Source organism: Micromys minutus (assembly GCF_963924665.1).
Source record: "Micromys minutus genome assembly, chromosome: 29".
In the NCBI taxonomy this organism is placed as follows: Eukaryota; Metazoa; Chordata; class Mammalia; order Rodentia; family Muridae; genus Micromys; species Micromys minutus.
Window position 1 is genome coordinate 1,231,181 of NC_137964.1, and position 16,849 is coordinate 1,248,029.

At 45.4% G+C, this 16,849-nt stretch overlaps 1 protein-coding gene across 1 annotated transcript in view; it reads left to right on the plus strand.

Moving 5' to 3' along the window:
* The window catches only part of SDK1 (sidekick cell adhesion molecule 1), a gene marked incomplete at both ends in the record, with an annotated part of 923,105 nt that overhangs the window by 513,338 nt on the left and 392,918 nt on the right, over positions 1 to 16,849 (plus strand). The window lies entirely within an intron of this gene.

The window sequence follows — 16,849 nt, forward strand, 5'->3', positions numbered from 1 at the left end:
CTGGACAGACCACCTCATTTTGATTACTGTAGCTACATGGGTAAGTCTTAATATTTGATAGAATTCTGTCTACTTTATTCCTTCTTTTTCCTCAAAGTTGTTTTAATTTTTGTGTTTCATGTTAATTTTAGAACATTCTCTCCTATATTTACAAAAAAACTCTTGCAAAATATTTGACAGACATGACACCTGTAGGGTTGCTGATAGAAACTTTACTTTCACTTCATTGCATATTCTTAATCCATGAACATGGTATACATGGTCCTCACTTCCCTTGTTGCTATGACAAAGTGCTTGACAAGAATCAACTTAAGAAGGAATGTTCTTGTTTGGTTGTTTTATTGGTTTGGGGCATGTGTGCGTGTGTGCATTTGTGTGTGTGTGTGTGTGTGTGTGTGTGTGTGTGTGTGTTCCCGTGCTTGTCTCACATCCTGAGAGTACAGTCTTTCACCACAGGATAGCATGGAGGTGGCTGGTCATGTGGCATCTACTGTCAGGAAGATGATGCAGAGAGAGGTGGATGTTGGTGCTTAGCTCACCTTCTCCTTTTAATTCTGTTCAGGGCCCCAGACAGGACTGATGGCTGACCACATTCAAGTTGGGCGTCCTCCCAGAAAACACCCTTACAGACACACCCAGACAGTCCTCAAACTCACCGGGCTGAGGAGCAGTGCTTGCCAGCGCAGTGTCTGCGAGTTACGTTCTCTATCTCCTCACAGCTGTGCTCCCCAGAGTCTTCACCTTAAACCCTGTGTGCCTTTGCTCGGCGTTCAGACAGATGTCGCTGCAGCACTGTTGTGGTGGTTTCCGATGCCTGCTACCGTTATATAGAAATAGAATTCCACACGTGGAAGGATCATCAGCGCCCACACTGGTCAGGGGACCCTACAGTTTGTGTGGCCCCCCAATGACTCATGGGCTGAACACTGGATCTCTAGCCTACAATATTGAAAGCTATGAGCTCAGGATTTCAGGTCTGGCTGGCAAATAGAGGTCACTAAAGGCAGGTCTCTGGAGATTGTTGGTCTGCAGAACTTTGGTTTCTCAGCTTTCTGGGTCACCAGTATGTAAGCAAACCTCTGCCACATACTCTTGCCACCATGACTTCCCTGTGCGTCCCCCATCGGAGACAAAAATCTGCCTGAAACTATGAGCCAAAATAACGCTTTCCTCCCTTGAGTTGTCTCCATCAGGTCATTTAGCTTCCAGTAAAGTAACTCACAAGTTACACAATTTCAGTTACAAGGGTTACATTCAAAATTCAGCTGTAGGGCGGGATGATTGCTCAGCTGGTGAAGAGCTTATCTTTAATAGGAGGACCTGGGTTTGATTACCACAATTATAAAAGAAGATAAAACCAATTTATATCATGGTGACTAGCAATATAAAAGCTATACTTGCAAACTGCTAAGAGAGTAGATCTTTAGTGTTCTCACTACAAGGTCATTGTATGAGGTTCGCAGACATTAATTCGATGGTAAGTCACAAGGTGTACACACATCAAAACATCATGTCGCCCACCGTGCACGGTAAATAGAGGCAACTTTGACTCAGTGTTCATAAGTGAATTTGGGGGCTGGGACACTCAGTAAAATGCTTCCCCCAAATCCACATGAAATGCCAGATGTGGTGGCATCCACTTGTGAAACTTGGTGAGACAGAGACATGCAGATGGATCCCAGGGTCTTACTGGCCAAAAACGCCTGGTCTTGTCCTCCAGTGCCAGGTCCCAGTGAGAGACCTTGTCTTCGAGAATCAAGGAAGATGTCTCCTAAGGAATGGCACCGGAAGTTGATCTGACCTACACACATATGCATACATGCACATCTAAGCCCACATGAACAAATACATACCTGCACATACACACACAACATGAATTTGTACTTTTCAAGTTAGTGAAAACAACAAGATTATTTTTCTCATTCCAGAAATCCTTGATAAACTTACTGGTTCTTTGAATTGTGGTCACAAATACTGTTGTTTGCTAGTAGCCATATTGTCTACAGGGAAAGAAGGTTTTGATTACTCTCCAACTTGCAAGCCTTCACAATGATGCTTGGTGTCTCCTTCTTAAAGTACCCCCTCCCTGCATTTGACATGACTTACACTTGGCCCCCATGCTATATGGTACAACCTCATCTTACACATTTCTTGTTCAAACTCCATACATAAATGTTTCTCTGGAAACTACTGACTTTGTGGGTGGATGGTTGGGTTAGAAACTGAAGAGACTCCAGCCTGGAATCTTGGCCAGCAAGTCAGTGTTGTAGTATAGCACAAGGACATTATGCTGGTCAAGTCCACAGATGACTCTTCCCCTCCAGAAGCCCACATAGCACCTCCTAGCACTGTGAGAGCTAGCCAGCAGGTAGGAAGCCTCAAGCTCTGAGAGGCATTGAAAGAGTGAACATTTGCAGTCTTTAGTTCTGTTCAAACTTTAGTTCTTGGTTGACCTTGAACAATGAGGTTCAGGGTGACTGAAGAAGTAGTGTTTATTGCAGATGTAAAATGTGTGCTCAGGAATGTGGCCTGGCACCAAGAATGAACATGTCATATTGGGCACAAGGGTCGCTACAGCTATGCTCCAGGAAGACATTAGAAACAGGTTTGGTTTCATTCTTGTGTTATATTTATCTTGAAAATGAAATTTCATGCTTATCAACAATAGCAAGAGCAGACACAGTTTGGGAACAGCATTTACCTTTGGTCTATTTTCCAGTTTTTATTTGCATGTTGTCTACATTGGCCTTAGGAGTAATTTAGTTACTAGAGCTGGAAGGATAGCTAAGTCACTGAAGTACTTGTCTTGGAAGTATGAAGACCTGAGTTCAGTTCCCAGTACCAATGTAAAAGGTCAGGCATGGTGACACATGTTTGTGGCCTCATCTCAATTTAACCGGCTAGCTCCGTGTCCTAGCACGAGGACCTCAAAACCCAAAGAAATTCTCAAAGAAAAAGCTGATGGCTCCTGAGGAACAACAAGGAAGACTGACCTTCACGTAATATGCACACACATGCACAAGTGGTACATACCTACACATGGACAAACACACACACACACACACACACACACACACACACACACACACACACACACACCAAAGAAAATAGTAGTATTACGTAAGTGTGCCTTCCCTGCAGGCCCATTGTTGCAATCCATAACAGAAAGGCCCCCACATTATTTGTGTGTGTATTTGCGGCGTATCACCAGCACCGTATACATATGAAGTGGCTCGCTTATCGCCTCTTTTTAGACACATCCTAAATGTTCAGAACACGGGGATTTCATAAACAATTTCCAAGAAGCGTGAAAGTCCGTAACCCTTAAGAAAAACGATTCCCTTCCTATCTCCAGAAGAAACTGTTCCCATTAATCTTTAGTGGACGAATCTAAGGTCCTCAGTCCTGCCTCCTGTTAGCCTGACAGATGCCGATGGCTCCCTCCTAGGTAACTTATCTCCCGGCGCCTGGAGGCTTGGCTTTGGGGTTCATTGGGTAAGAAGAAGAATCCCTCACCCCACACCGTCTGTACCAGGGCAGCATGAGACTCCCCCATAGAGGCCAGTGACTGGCAGTGGCTGGGACTTCCTCAAGCCGGTGGGCCCAGCCCTACCCATGTCATAGCCAGTGTTGCCATCATTGCTGTCCTGTCACAAGCCAGCTCTGCCCATAGGAGCCAGATGTGCAGCCTGGAGAAGGGACAGGGGACTGAGATGCCTTCCTGCTACACAAAGCTCCCAAGGTTTATTGCTCTGCCTGTGACCTGCCAGGCACTGCCCGGGGAGAGTGACCTGAATTTGAGGAGGATGCATTTAGGGAAGGGAAGGGGGGTAGGTGTTGGGTTACAGTTCTTTGCACTTTCTTTGGGGAAGGATATCCACCTGTAAGCTTCCATTTTCTGTCTGGGAGGGGAATACGTTCATTTGGCGGCTGTTTGAGCTTAGACATTAGACAGACCACTTTGTTATGTTATCATGGGGACCCTCAAACCGCCGTGTTAATATTATTAATACCTCATTAATTCACATACCAGCACTGAGTGACAGCCACTCTTATCCTCATTTCACAGGCTAGAGCTGAGTAATAGGGCCACCAGTCAAGTACCTAGCCCAGGGTGACAGCTTCACATGGCTGAGGAGTGTCAGAAAAGGAGGTCCTATGTAGCTGTCTCTGGACCCAAGCTCTTGATGTCGGCCACCAGCCACCTCAAAGAGATCTGAATACCTGGGTTGCTGTGAAAGCAAGAGAGCGTGTGGCAGAGTTCTCAGACGTTTGCTTGGCCCCGAAGAAGCTCAAAAGGGCCTCTTCTCACCATTGCCCAGAGGAGGGCAGAGCAGAGGTTGGGTTCCAAAGGGGAACATAAAGGGAGCAAGCAGAGACTCTTGGGAGGAACTGAAGTGGCCATGGTGGGCAGGAGGAAGCAGGAGCAGTAGTCCACCTCCATCCCCCAAAAAGCAGACTCAGCTGGAGGAGTCAGCAGGGAGCCTCTCAGGACTCTGAAAAGGACCGCTACTGCTTCAGGTGCATAATCACTCAGAGCTTAGGAATAATTTCTGACACAGGTGTAAATGATTCAGGGCCTGTTGGTACCAGCCCAGTCTGCCAAAGAGAAGCTTTATCACACTAACAAAGGACCAGAAAGCCTTCCTGAAAGTTCAATTGAGGAGTCCAGGGTTTCCTTTTGTAGTAAGTTTGTGTGTGTGTGTGTGTGTGTGTGTGTGTGTTTCATATGCAAGTGCATGTGTGGTCACATGCATGTAGAGGCCAGATGACAACCTCTATGGTCATTCCATCTTGGTTTCTGGGGACAGGGTCTATCACTGGCCTGGAGCTAATCAAACAGACTGGGTGGACAGACCAGAGAGCCCATAGGGACCCACTAGTGTCTGCCTCCCCAGATCTGGAATTATAAATATTTCCTGCCACATCTGCTTTTAAAAATGAGTGCTGGGCAGTCAGGTCCTCATTTCTGCAAGACAAGCACTTTGTGCCCTAGCCCAGGCCACAGGGAAGTCAAGAACTCACAGCCTCGCTCCTCAGTGTCTTTCACCTGTTAGGTATGTCAACGCTGACCTACTATACCTCCTTCCTAGGATGGAGTGACAGTAGGGAGCCCAAGAGGGACTCCGTTTGTATACATGCAATGTCTACCATGGTGGCTTCCAGAAAGAACATTGGATTTGCTTCTAGATTTCTATATTGGTTTATTTGTGGTGCTGGGATGAACACAGGTCTCACGCTTTCGAGGCAAAAACTCTGCTTCTAAGCCATATTCCCAGCCCTCCTCTAGGCCTGTCTCAGGCTTCACTGTTGGTGGACTGTCATGGGGGCTGTGCCAGTCTTCCTGTAGCTTAAGGGGCCTTCCTTCTTAGAGAAGCCCTGCCATCACCAAGATTGGCTGTCACACTAAAGACACACATCAGCCTCTGCTGTCACAGGTGCTCCCGTCTCTGTGGGCACAGCTTTGTCACTTAGTCATCAGAAGGAATTTAACAAAAGAGCAAAACTCTTGGCAATAATTATGTTCCTTCAAAGAGGAGCCGATGCTAAAACAGACATGAGAGGCGGAGAGCATTCAAAAAAGCAATTTGCTCTGCGAGTAATTTTCAAGTATTCCTCTGTGGTTATTTGCTTTTAGAGACAAGCAGGTTCTTTGAGAGAAGCAGCTCCTGATGCTTGATCCTGCACAGTTAGAGCTCATGGAGCAGGGGTCAAGAGCTTTCCCTATGTTCCTTTCTCTGCACAGGGAAGTGGGAGCCTTGTTCTAAAGAAAGGAAGACATTGAGAGAGACTGCTGTTGAATTCCCAGCTCCTCCTCCCTGCAACCTTCCTGCCTTGGTGCAAGTGGCCCCCACTGAGAGAACCTTTCTATTTGGGACCCTTCTTCTGTTTGGACCAAGCACATGGCAGAAAAAGGTGGAAAGATTTACATTAGTGCAAGGACTCTCAGAGTTCAGTCCATGCTCACTGGACAAATCATGGTGCCTAGAGAGAATGGTGGAGGCTACTCTTCACCTGGTGATGGCCAGGAAGCTGAAAAATGGGGGACAAGGAGCCAGGATGAGATATGACCTCAAGTACCTCTAGGGCCCCACTTCCTCCAAGCAAGACTCACCTTCCGAGGTTCCCAAAGTTCCTGACGATCTATTCTTTCCCTTTTGTCATAGTTTGCTTTCTGTTGCTATAATAAAATATTCTTAGTTTGGGTTTTATGGCTGTGAAGAGACACCATGACCATGTCGCCTCTCGGAAGCAAAACATTTACCTGGGGCTGGTTTACAATTTCAGAGGTTCAGTCCATTATCATGGTGGGGAGCATGGTGGCAGACAGGCAGATGTGGTGCTGGAGAAGGAACCTGCCTCCAGTGACACACTTCCTCCAACAAGGCCACACCTCCAAATAGTGCTACTCCCACTGGGTCTGTGGTGACATTCAAACTACCACAAGTACCATGACAAACAAGTGAGTTGGAGAGGAAAGGTTTATTTAGTGCATCTCTGTAGTACATCCCAGTAACAGTTCATTAGGAAGGAAAGTCAGGGTAAGAGCCCAAACAGGAACCTGAAGGCAGGAACTGAAGCCAAGACTACAGAGAAGCACTGTTATTGCCTTGCCCTCCATGACGTCCTCAGCCTGCTTTCTCATACCGCCGGGAAGGCTAGTCCAGGGATCGCACCACTCACAGTGGGCTGGGCCCTCCATTATCAATCTATTATTAATTAAGAAAATGCCACATGATGACTTGTCACTGTGCCTTGTGTAGAGATCTAGTTGGATAGCTGATATCATTTTCTCCTTTGCCATTGATACTTATTGTCCCCAGAAAACCACAAGCAAAGTCAACAGACACCACAAGAATAGCTTGAGGCAGCCTCTTTCACTTACCTGATTTTGAACTTCATAGAAACCCTTTAAGTAGAAGTGGTGTTGAGTCTATTTTACAAACGGGAAAACAAGTATTGGGCTGGAGGAAATTTCCATTTCAGAATGGGTCTCATCCCCTCCCACTGCTACCCAGGAGGCACTGTGTGATTACCCAGAGTGTCTGTCACTGTGCTATCACACAACACACAATACTGTGATCATTCCTCCTTGTGCCTGTTTAAGTTGTAACTGTCAACTGTAAACATGGCCTGGCAAGAGAAGGAGGTGTCTTCTTTATAGGCACGAAGGACTTTATCTGCCAGGCACACCCCAGTCTATTTCCTGTCTTCAGACCTCCAGGCCATTGTTGTGGGAGATGGGCACACCTGAGTTCACATATCCTTTCTACTCTGATAAGAAGGCGTGTGTCCCTGGGAGAGTGTCAATCTCCACTGCTCTTCCAATGATCTGGTGGCTCCCTGAAGTTTCTCTCTGCCACCGTGGGCCACACTGAGACATTCACACTGCACCTATGCCTGTGGGGAAAGTTCATGGAGATCCTACAGTCTCTGGTGGTATCTGTCTAGCATGAGGGGTTTTTGTTCTTAGCTCCTTGTAAAAAGAATTGAAAGCACAACTAGGAAAGAAGGGATTTTACTCAGAAGGAAAATGAATGTACAGAGAGGCTATACAACATGGGAGCAGAAATCTTTTAGCATGAGCTCAGGAGCCCCTGGTGACTGCCAGGGAGTTCCTTTTGTGTGTCCAGGAAGAGCGGAGTTAGTTTCCAAGGGGAGAGTGGGGGTGGTCTTCTGTCTTGATTGACAGAGTTGGGTTGTATAACCCTTTGTTATACGTAGGTGCGTACCCTTCCTCATGATGCAACTGATTTTAATCCTATGCGTGCCCAGTCATGCATAGGCACGAAATGGCAAATTCAGGGTTTCTACACAAGTTCATACACAGAACACAGTTTGTCTTACTATACATATACACAAAGCCAGTCCAGGCTGGATGGGCACATGGCCTGTAGCTCTTGACTATGTCCTAGGATGTGCTTGGCTGCAGGAGAAGGTGTACTAAGGGTTGCTAGGGGTTTATATGTAACTTGGTACAGGCGAGGGTCTCAGGTTGCTGAGTGCTTTGTTGGGAAAGGACATGGGTGTAGCAGAAGACAATGGCCCCTACATTTGTCTGCCTCCAGGCCAAGCCAAGCATGTTGATCACCCTAGGGAGCAAGTGAGTCAGCAGACATATGGATGACACTTCCTCCCTGTCACCTGCAGAAGTGGTCTGTCATCTCAGTCTGAATTGTCACTGTGTTCTAGGCTAGAGAACTGTCTGTCTTTCCAAGGTACCACCTCTCCAGATTATACATCTGCTGCTGCTAAGTAGGTGTCTGTGGGCAGAGCTGCATGCATTGTGGTGGGTTGTCTGCAAGTGAGGTTCGGCTCCCATACAGTCTTCAAAACACAGAGAAGCATCACCCATTGATTCCTTTGTACTGTTAGACCTCATCACCCAGGGGATTATCTCTTCGAATGCAGTGACTGTAGCTCCCAGTGTGCTTCTGTGCATAAGCACAGGTGTGTGTGTGTGTGTGTGTGTGTGTGTGTGTGTACATGCAGGCATTTGTGCATGTGTGTGCACATGACTGTAGAATCCAGAGGTTGACACTGTTTATCTCTCTTAATGGTTTTCTACCTAATTTTTTGAGGCAGCATTTTTCCTAGACCAGGAAGTTGCTGATTCAGAAAGACGCACTGAGCAGAAAGCCCCGGGATGCTCCTGTTTCTGCGTCTCCAGTGCTGGGATTACGGACCTCCTCTGCTGCTCCCAACATTTGTACGTGGATTTTGGGGATCAAACTCAGGTCCTTATATTTGCAAAGCAAACACTTTACTAACTGAGCCATCTCTCCAAGTCCCTATAGTGTGTCTTCCCTGGGAAGTGTTGTATAGTGTCCATAAATAGTCATTGGACGGCTGATTCCTCTCCTTTCCTGGGTTCTGGGCCAGTCCCTACAAGAACAGTCATAGCAAGTAGGTGACTATGAATGCCTAGATATTTCCTTCACATGCTATTTCCCAGACCCGGTCCTTAAAACTGGGGGCCATTGTGGGTAACACAAAGTGTGTGTCTGAATTACTTCAGATATGAAGGATTTTAGGGAGAAACCACTTCTCAAGACAGCCCCACAATTTACCTTCACTGGCATCTATAACTAAAGAGTCAGCAGTCAGAATAGAACCAGAGAACAGTGAGCGGACATAAATGTAATTGTGCCCTGTCAGTGTGCTGGCTACTGTGAAATGAGCTACGTGTGCCATAGAAAAGAGCCCCTGCATGGATACATGGAGACGTTTTGCAAGGTGTCGGCCACTCACTGAGGACTGTGGTGGAGCTTCCTGTTTTGCTTGCTGGTGTCCACATGCCATAACAAACCAAGTGGTGCTTCTTATCACGATGCCCTGCCTTACTGGGAAGAGTAGGTCCCTTGTCAAGAACCACAGCCCTCAGACTCACTGAGGCATGTTTTCTCATTCCTAGGACTGATGTGTACAGCACTGGGGCTGGGAGCTCAGGTTTGTGCAGGCTAAACACATGTTCCTCCCTTGAGCCACACCCAGCCCCTCACTGGGGATTCTAGGCAGGGGCTCTACCACTGAGCCACACCCCAGCCCCTACACTTGCTTTTTATATATGATATACATCCTGGGTCTGGAAAAATGGCCCCATGGTTAAAAGTACTGGCTGACTTTGCAGAAGATCCAGGTTTGGTTCCCAGCACCCACATGGCAGCTTACAACCATCTCTAACTCTAGTTCCAGGGGATCCTTTGGCCTCTTCTGGCTTCTATGGGCACCAGATATACACATGGCATACATATATACATACATGCCCATGAACACTCAATAATAATAATAAAATAATGATAAAAATAAATATATTTTGTTATGCTTTTCCTTAACTCAGAGCCAGTGATTGGCAGCAAGCGTTTACCCCTTGGCTAAGTAAATGTGTCACCGTAGTGCCACAGCGTTGACTCTGGGTCCATTGCCTCACAACTCCCTAAACTACTTGGAAGCAATTTTAGTTCTTGTAATTACACAAGCACGGCAAGTTCATCCGTCCAAAGCTGGCTGCCTTGAACTTGCTATTACACGGTGCAGCTCAGGATCCAAATCACACTCAGAACACTGTGTCTTTGAACCAGCCCATTAAATGGTCGTTTGGTTAAAACGGAGCCCATTTCCAACATTTTCAGTTTTTAAAGGTTTTTTCAAACTCTTTCTGCACTATTTCTTTGAGCATCAATTGAAAGGAACCAAATGCTGCTCCAGCATTTCTATGACACATGCGCCTTCATAGTCCGTGGCCAGAGCTCTTATTTTACTGGACACTACCACAGTTTCCTCATCAAGCACAAAGCAGTGTGCTCTCAGTTTGGCTTACCTTCCAGTCAGACCCAGGCCTGGGAACCGAAATGGCTGCTCACTACCTCACCACACAGGGAGTCAGGGTAACTGAATGACATTTTTAATTCCTGGTCTTCAGGTGCCCGGTGGGCTATTTTCACCAACCACTCATCCAGAGCCTTGAGAATTGCTATGACATTATATTTCAGAGAGATGGCGTGAGTGACAGAGGGACTTCCCTTGAACCTTGACAAGTGTAAGAAACGAGCTCAACCAGGGGATGCCACGTGCAGAGCTCCCCTGGACATCCACTTATTCGTGTCAAGCGTCATTTCTCTCTAACAGTTATGTGTTGCTGTGTTTTGTTTTGTTGAGACAAGGTTTCATGTAGCCGGAATGACCTCAAATCACTATTCAGCCAAGGCTGACCTTGAACCTCTGACTCTTCTGTCTGTCCCTGGTGTTCTAGGATTACAGGTATGGGCACCAACCCTGACTTATATGGTACTGTCGAGATGGTACCAAGGGCCATGTGTGCTAGGCAGGCACTCTGCAGACTGAGCTACATCCTGGGCCCATGGAACAAATGTTTTGATCGGTCTTTCTGGTCAGAGACCCCAGATAGCCCCTCCATGCCTTGAGTTTTATCTTCTCTGGAAGAAAGGGTCATGCTGTCTGACAGCTCCTCAACAGGCTAGAGGCAAGAGAAAAATGGCCAGAGGCACTGAGGAAGTTAGCATCCTTACAGACCTGTGGCACTATCTCTGTCACTGAGCCTCACCTTTTCAGTCCCTGGCTTCTGAAAACAATTCCTGTAGCTGGAGTTTGACCCGGAGTGACCTGATTCACTCTGTAGGAACCTGAAACTGTACTTTCCTCAGAGCTTCCTCAGAGCCAGCCGAGCCAGCCGTTTGCCAACACTTGGCTGAGATTGTTTCCCCCCACACCCCCTGGACTACTTTTATTACAGACTCATTGAATTAGAAATTAGAATCCTAAAGTTTTGTTTTTAAAGTATGGAATGAAGGTGGTGGAAGACTAAAGACATAATTTTATTTTTTAAAAAATACATACATTTATTGTGGTAAAGTTAAGGGAAAATCTCTCGGGCTGAACACTATAATTTTCCTGCAGAGTCAATGCAAGTTTTAAATGAGTTCTTTGGAATTATGTTATAATAAAGCCGGGCCGTTCCTATTACGGGCACGGTATTAAACTCTGCTCCTGTAATCACCAAGCATGCCCTCTGCACTTCTCAACGCTGCTCATTCTTCTGATAACAAAAGTGATATGTATGTTTGTTGTAGGGAGATTGGAAAAAAATTTAAATCCAGGATTCAAAAGAAAATGGCTTGTGCTCTCAACACTCACAGACCAGCCACATTTCCATTTTATGTATGCACGTATAAAAGAATATTCCTAGGAATTTGCCGTATGCACAGAAGACATGCTATCTTAAAATACTGAATGGATGTGAGTGTGTAGGACTGTTCTGAGTCTGTATCTGTGTGTTATCCTCTAGTCTCGGGAACTCAAACTCAAGTAGATTTGATTTCAAGGGACATGTGTTAGCCTTGTGAAATGACAGTGAAGAGCTGGTGTCTGAGTCCCATTCTCTCTCTTCGACAAGTACCATGACCAAAGGCAACTTAGGGGAAGAGTGGGCTCACTTCAATTTACAGATTACAGTCTATCACTGAGGAAAGTTAAGGCAGGAAAGATATAGGAACTTGGAGTAAAAACTACTCTCTGGCCAGTTCATAGGCTCATGCTTCAATAGTTTTCTTATACATTCCAGGTCCAACAGCCCAGGAAGTGGTGCCGCCCACAGTGGGCTAGACCACTCTGTGTCAGTTAACAGAAGAAGCCATTTCCCATGAACTAGCCTGATCTGGGCCACTCATCAATCAAGTTTGCACCAGCCCTGGCTGTTTTAGGCTCCGAACTCTGTCTGGTCCTCTTGTTTTCCTGATAAGCTGGTAAATACTTTACAAACTGAGCTACCTCCCTAGCCCACCAATCACTCCTGCAATCTGTCCTAGTGAGCGTCAACTGTTAATTTGGCACAGGATAAGGTCATCTGAAAGAGCAGTAATGATTGATGAGTGCTGAGGTAGAGGCAGGAGGATTCTCGGGACTCACTGGTCAGACATCTTAGCCCAATAAAAGAACTCACTTCAATAGAATGAGGTGAATGGTGCCTGGTTTCCACATGCATGCACATATACACATATTCATGTGCATCTATAATTATACATGTGACTGCACACGTGTGTACATACATATACAAACGTCAGAACTTTCTATTCTTTCTGTCCTACCACTCAAAATTGTTGGCTTTATGCTACCCATGTTTCCCAATAGTCATTAAGAAAGAAAACAAAACATGCTCCTGAGAGTTCCTGGGACCATCAGCCTGTGCACTAGAAAATGCAGGTGCCTCTGGAGGCCTGGCCACAAGACCAAACCAGCAGCTGTCCACTGTGGCCCACTGTCTCGAGAAAACATTTCTCTTGTTAAAAAAATCTCACACCCAATATGGCTGGGTACATTGCTCAGTTGGTTAGGTGATTACTGCTCACGAACAAGGACCTGCGTTCAGTCCTCAGAACACAAATCAAAAGCTAAGCAAAACAACGCATGCCAGTCATTGCAGTCTTGCGGGGCATGGGCAGACAGATCCTTGGGATTCTCTGGACAGCTGGTCTAGATGAACTGATGAGTCCTGGGTCCAGTGAGAGATCCTGACTCCAAATAAATAAATAAATAAATAAATAAATAAATAAATAAATAAATAGATAAATAAATAAATAGATAGATAAATAAGGTGATTGGCATCTGAGGAAGACTCCTGGCATTATCTACCTCTGGCCTCTACATGCACATGTGCAGTTGTATATGTGTACCCTCTGCATATATGAAAATCCCCCTATACACATGTACATTTAGCAACACACACTTGTATACACAATATCATATACACAGGTGGGTGCACACACCTGCACACCTATGTACAGCTATGTGCACATCATGACATAGCATGGAGATAGATGTTTGTAGTTTTTTCTTACAAATTACTTTCTCTTGTAATAACCCTCTACATGGAGGTATCTCCTAGAGGGAGAATGAATAGCCTCCTGGGGACTTGCTTTTCTTTCCAAATAGCCTTCGAATATCCGCATTTCTGTGTCTGTGTCTGAACAATCCATGCATTCTTTCATTTTAGTCTTGACTGTGTACAGAAATAAAAAACTAAAAGAAGAAAGCCTCAAAATGAAAAACTCTAACAGATACACAACTTACTTTTTAAGAATTTTTATGTACTTTTTAATTTGCAATAGCCTTGAAACACTGTGGTAAATAATATAGGAAATTAACGAGCACTTTAAAATGACTAATTCTGAGGAGTAATCGACATACTTAAGATCAGTGTGCTAAGAATCAGATGTGAAAGCAAAAGTTATATATTCAATTTGAAAATTATACTATTAAATGTATAACTCCATGTGTAGTAAATATTCATATTTAATTTTAGGTTCCAGTGTAACATATACTAAAATAAAATGGAACAATTTCTATGCTTCTATAAAAGAACCTATAAAGCAGTCATAAATAATTATAGTAAAACTCTTTTTGAAATATTTTTATGGGACGAAAAATTGAAAACTTCCTAATAGGGAAATTTTCTTAAATGAGACATGAAATAAGTTAGCCATCGGGACCTAAAATGTAATAACCCTGTGGGAACCCAGCAAGCAATCGCTCCTTAAGATAATTTTATACAATGGAGAAAACCAGGAGGTTTTGGGGAAAAAAGCGCTCCAAAAGGTAACAGGAGGGAACGGGTGATTACCTTTGATTCCTCAAGAGAGACTGCCTTTCTTGACTTTGGAAGGGCTCTGTAGGGCAGAGAAAGACCACAGGACCCTTCCCTGTGGAGCGCTCGGCCTGTGCGGCTTGGAGAGAGACAAGTGGGCTCATGCTCTGTAGACCCTCTAGCCCTGGCTTGTCAGCCAGAGGGCATGTTATTCACATTTGTGTGAATGTGTATGTGTGTGTGCTTGTGTATGTGACAAATGTGTACACGAATGTGTGTAGATGTGTGTGCATGCATATGTATGTCTCAGCATGTGTAGATGCATGCATTCATAGGTGTGTCTTCGTGTATATGTATTAGTGTGTGTAGATGCATGCATGCATGTGTGTTACTGTGTGTTGCTTTGTGTGCATATGTACATACATATGTGTTTGTTAATACATGTATATTAGTGTGTATTAGTGTGTGTGCGCGAGAGTGCCTGCATGTGTGCGTAGAAACCAGAGGTCAGACTTAAGAGTCCTTTGTTCAAACAGAGTCTCACCAGGACCTGGAATGCTGATTTAGCGTGGCTGGCAGGGCAGTGAGCTCCAGGGATCTACTTTCATATGTCCCAGCACTGGGGTTACATTACCAAGCCTCATTTTTATATGGGTGCTGAGGTCCCAACTCAGGTCCTGTGCTTGCTTATGCAAGAACCACTCACTGGGCCATCTCCCCAGCTCCACCTCTGCATTAAATTAAAAAAAAATCCTACCTCCCTACTGACCAACTCTCAAACTAGCCAGAGAGTTCCAGGCTAATAGGAGGGAAGGATGCAGGGCTTCCAGTAGGGAGTGGCCTGGGTTTGTGGGTGCTATAACTTCATTAGCTCCTTCCTTCTTAGATAACTATCACAGCGAGAGGTCTTTATGTGATGCTGTTATGGTTAATGTTAATTGGCAATTTGACGGGAAAAGGGTTTCTGGGCATGTTTGTAGGGAATTGTCTTGGTTGCATTAATTGAGGTGGAAATACTCACCCACTGTAGACAGAGCCATGCCCTGGCTGGCATTCTGAGCTGTATAGATAGGGAATGGAAGCTGACCACCAGCTGACTGACATCTCTCTCTGCTTCCTGACTGTGGGTGAGATGAGACCAGCCACTTCAGCATCCTCTTGCCTTAACATCTCCGCAAGATGGGCCTTATCTTTGAACTATGAGCCACAGTAAGCCCTTTCTCCTTTAAGTTGTTGCTGTCAAAACATTTTTATCACACCAAAAGGAAAGTACACATCTGTGTGGAGAGGGCCTGTCTCACCCCTGACAGCAAGTTTCTATGTGACCTTAAGCAGGCAGGGAGGGCTCAGAGAAAGGGCATGTGGGTCAAAGGTGCTTGCTAAAACCTCGGTGTCTGGGAGGATTTAGTCATTAATTCAAGCATGTCCAATCTTCAGGCCAAAATACTTATAAGTGCGTCCCAACACAAAATCATAAACATAGTTAAGATATTGCATTTTGAGATTTTATTTTTGGTAACTCAGTTACAGTTTTCAAGTATTGATTTTGTAGATGATAGCATGTGTCAAAGTGGCAAAAGTTGGACACACATGGTTGTTTAGTTGTCCCTCTATAGAACTAGATGGGAGCACAGAGTGTGCAATCCATGGCTAGTAAGGACGGGCGAATTTAAATAGAAGTAGTCTGCACTGGGGGCAGTGGCACTGGATGAAATTCCAGTGAGATTTCTGAGGTGGCAAAGGACACATGCTCACTTGCCAAAGATCCGTTCTGGTCCACCCTATGCTGGAGGGTTGTAACTGCCAAGGACCAGTCTGGGCTTGAGATGAGTCCTGAGACAGGGTGTCTGGGAGCAGTGGAAACAAAGAAGTCAAGTCAAATCATGGGTCCAAGCTGGTGGCCTAGGCTCTGCTGGAGACAGCTCTCCAGATCGCTGCTTTCGCTCATGCCTGTCTTCTATAGATCATACACCCAGTCTTATTTTACATAGCAATCCAGCCATTCACTCCAGGTTCCCATCTGATTATATTATGACCCTTTGACCCTTAGGAGACAACAGTGGCTTTATCTTTAATATGCTGCCCCTGGCCCAGGAGTGGGAACAATGTCATTCCACCATTACCAAGGCCATGCTGGGCCTGGCATATGACTGCAAGGTGGTCAGATAGCTTGGCCTAGAAGAAGAGACCACTCCCCTGGAAGTCCTAACAGGCAGTACCTAGAATCCCCAGGAACCTGTTTTAATCCCTGGAGGTATACACCATCTTCCTTACAGTAAAGAGCTCCTTCATATGAAAAGCAACTGAGATGTTAGGATGCTACCCCACCAGAGGAAGCAAACCACAGCTGATCTAAGTATTGCTTTTGTACATTTGTTTTCTTTTCGTTTTTATTTTGGGGAGCCTCTGGTGGGTATAGTATACAGATGTGTGCACACCATGAAGGCCAGAGGTCAACTTTCAACCATCATCCCTCAGGCTCCAGCCCATCTTGTATTTTGAGACAAGCTATCTCACTGGCCTGGTATGGAGAACTCTTAATTAAACCAAAGTCTACCATTGTCCAGATAGCCTTGTGAGCTCCTGAAAAAGTGGGAGACTCCCTTCGACAGCAGGGCTTCTCCTTCTCTGACCCTGTCTGGGAAGCTCAAAAACCCCTTTATCCTCTACATGCAGAATGTCATGTAGCCCTGGTGAGTTATAGATTCTGCTTCCTTTCTCCCAGTAAGAACCCTTCCAGCAAGTACC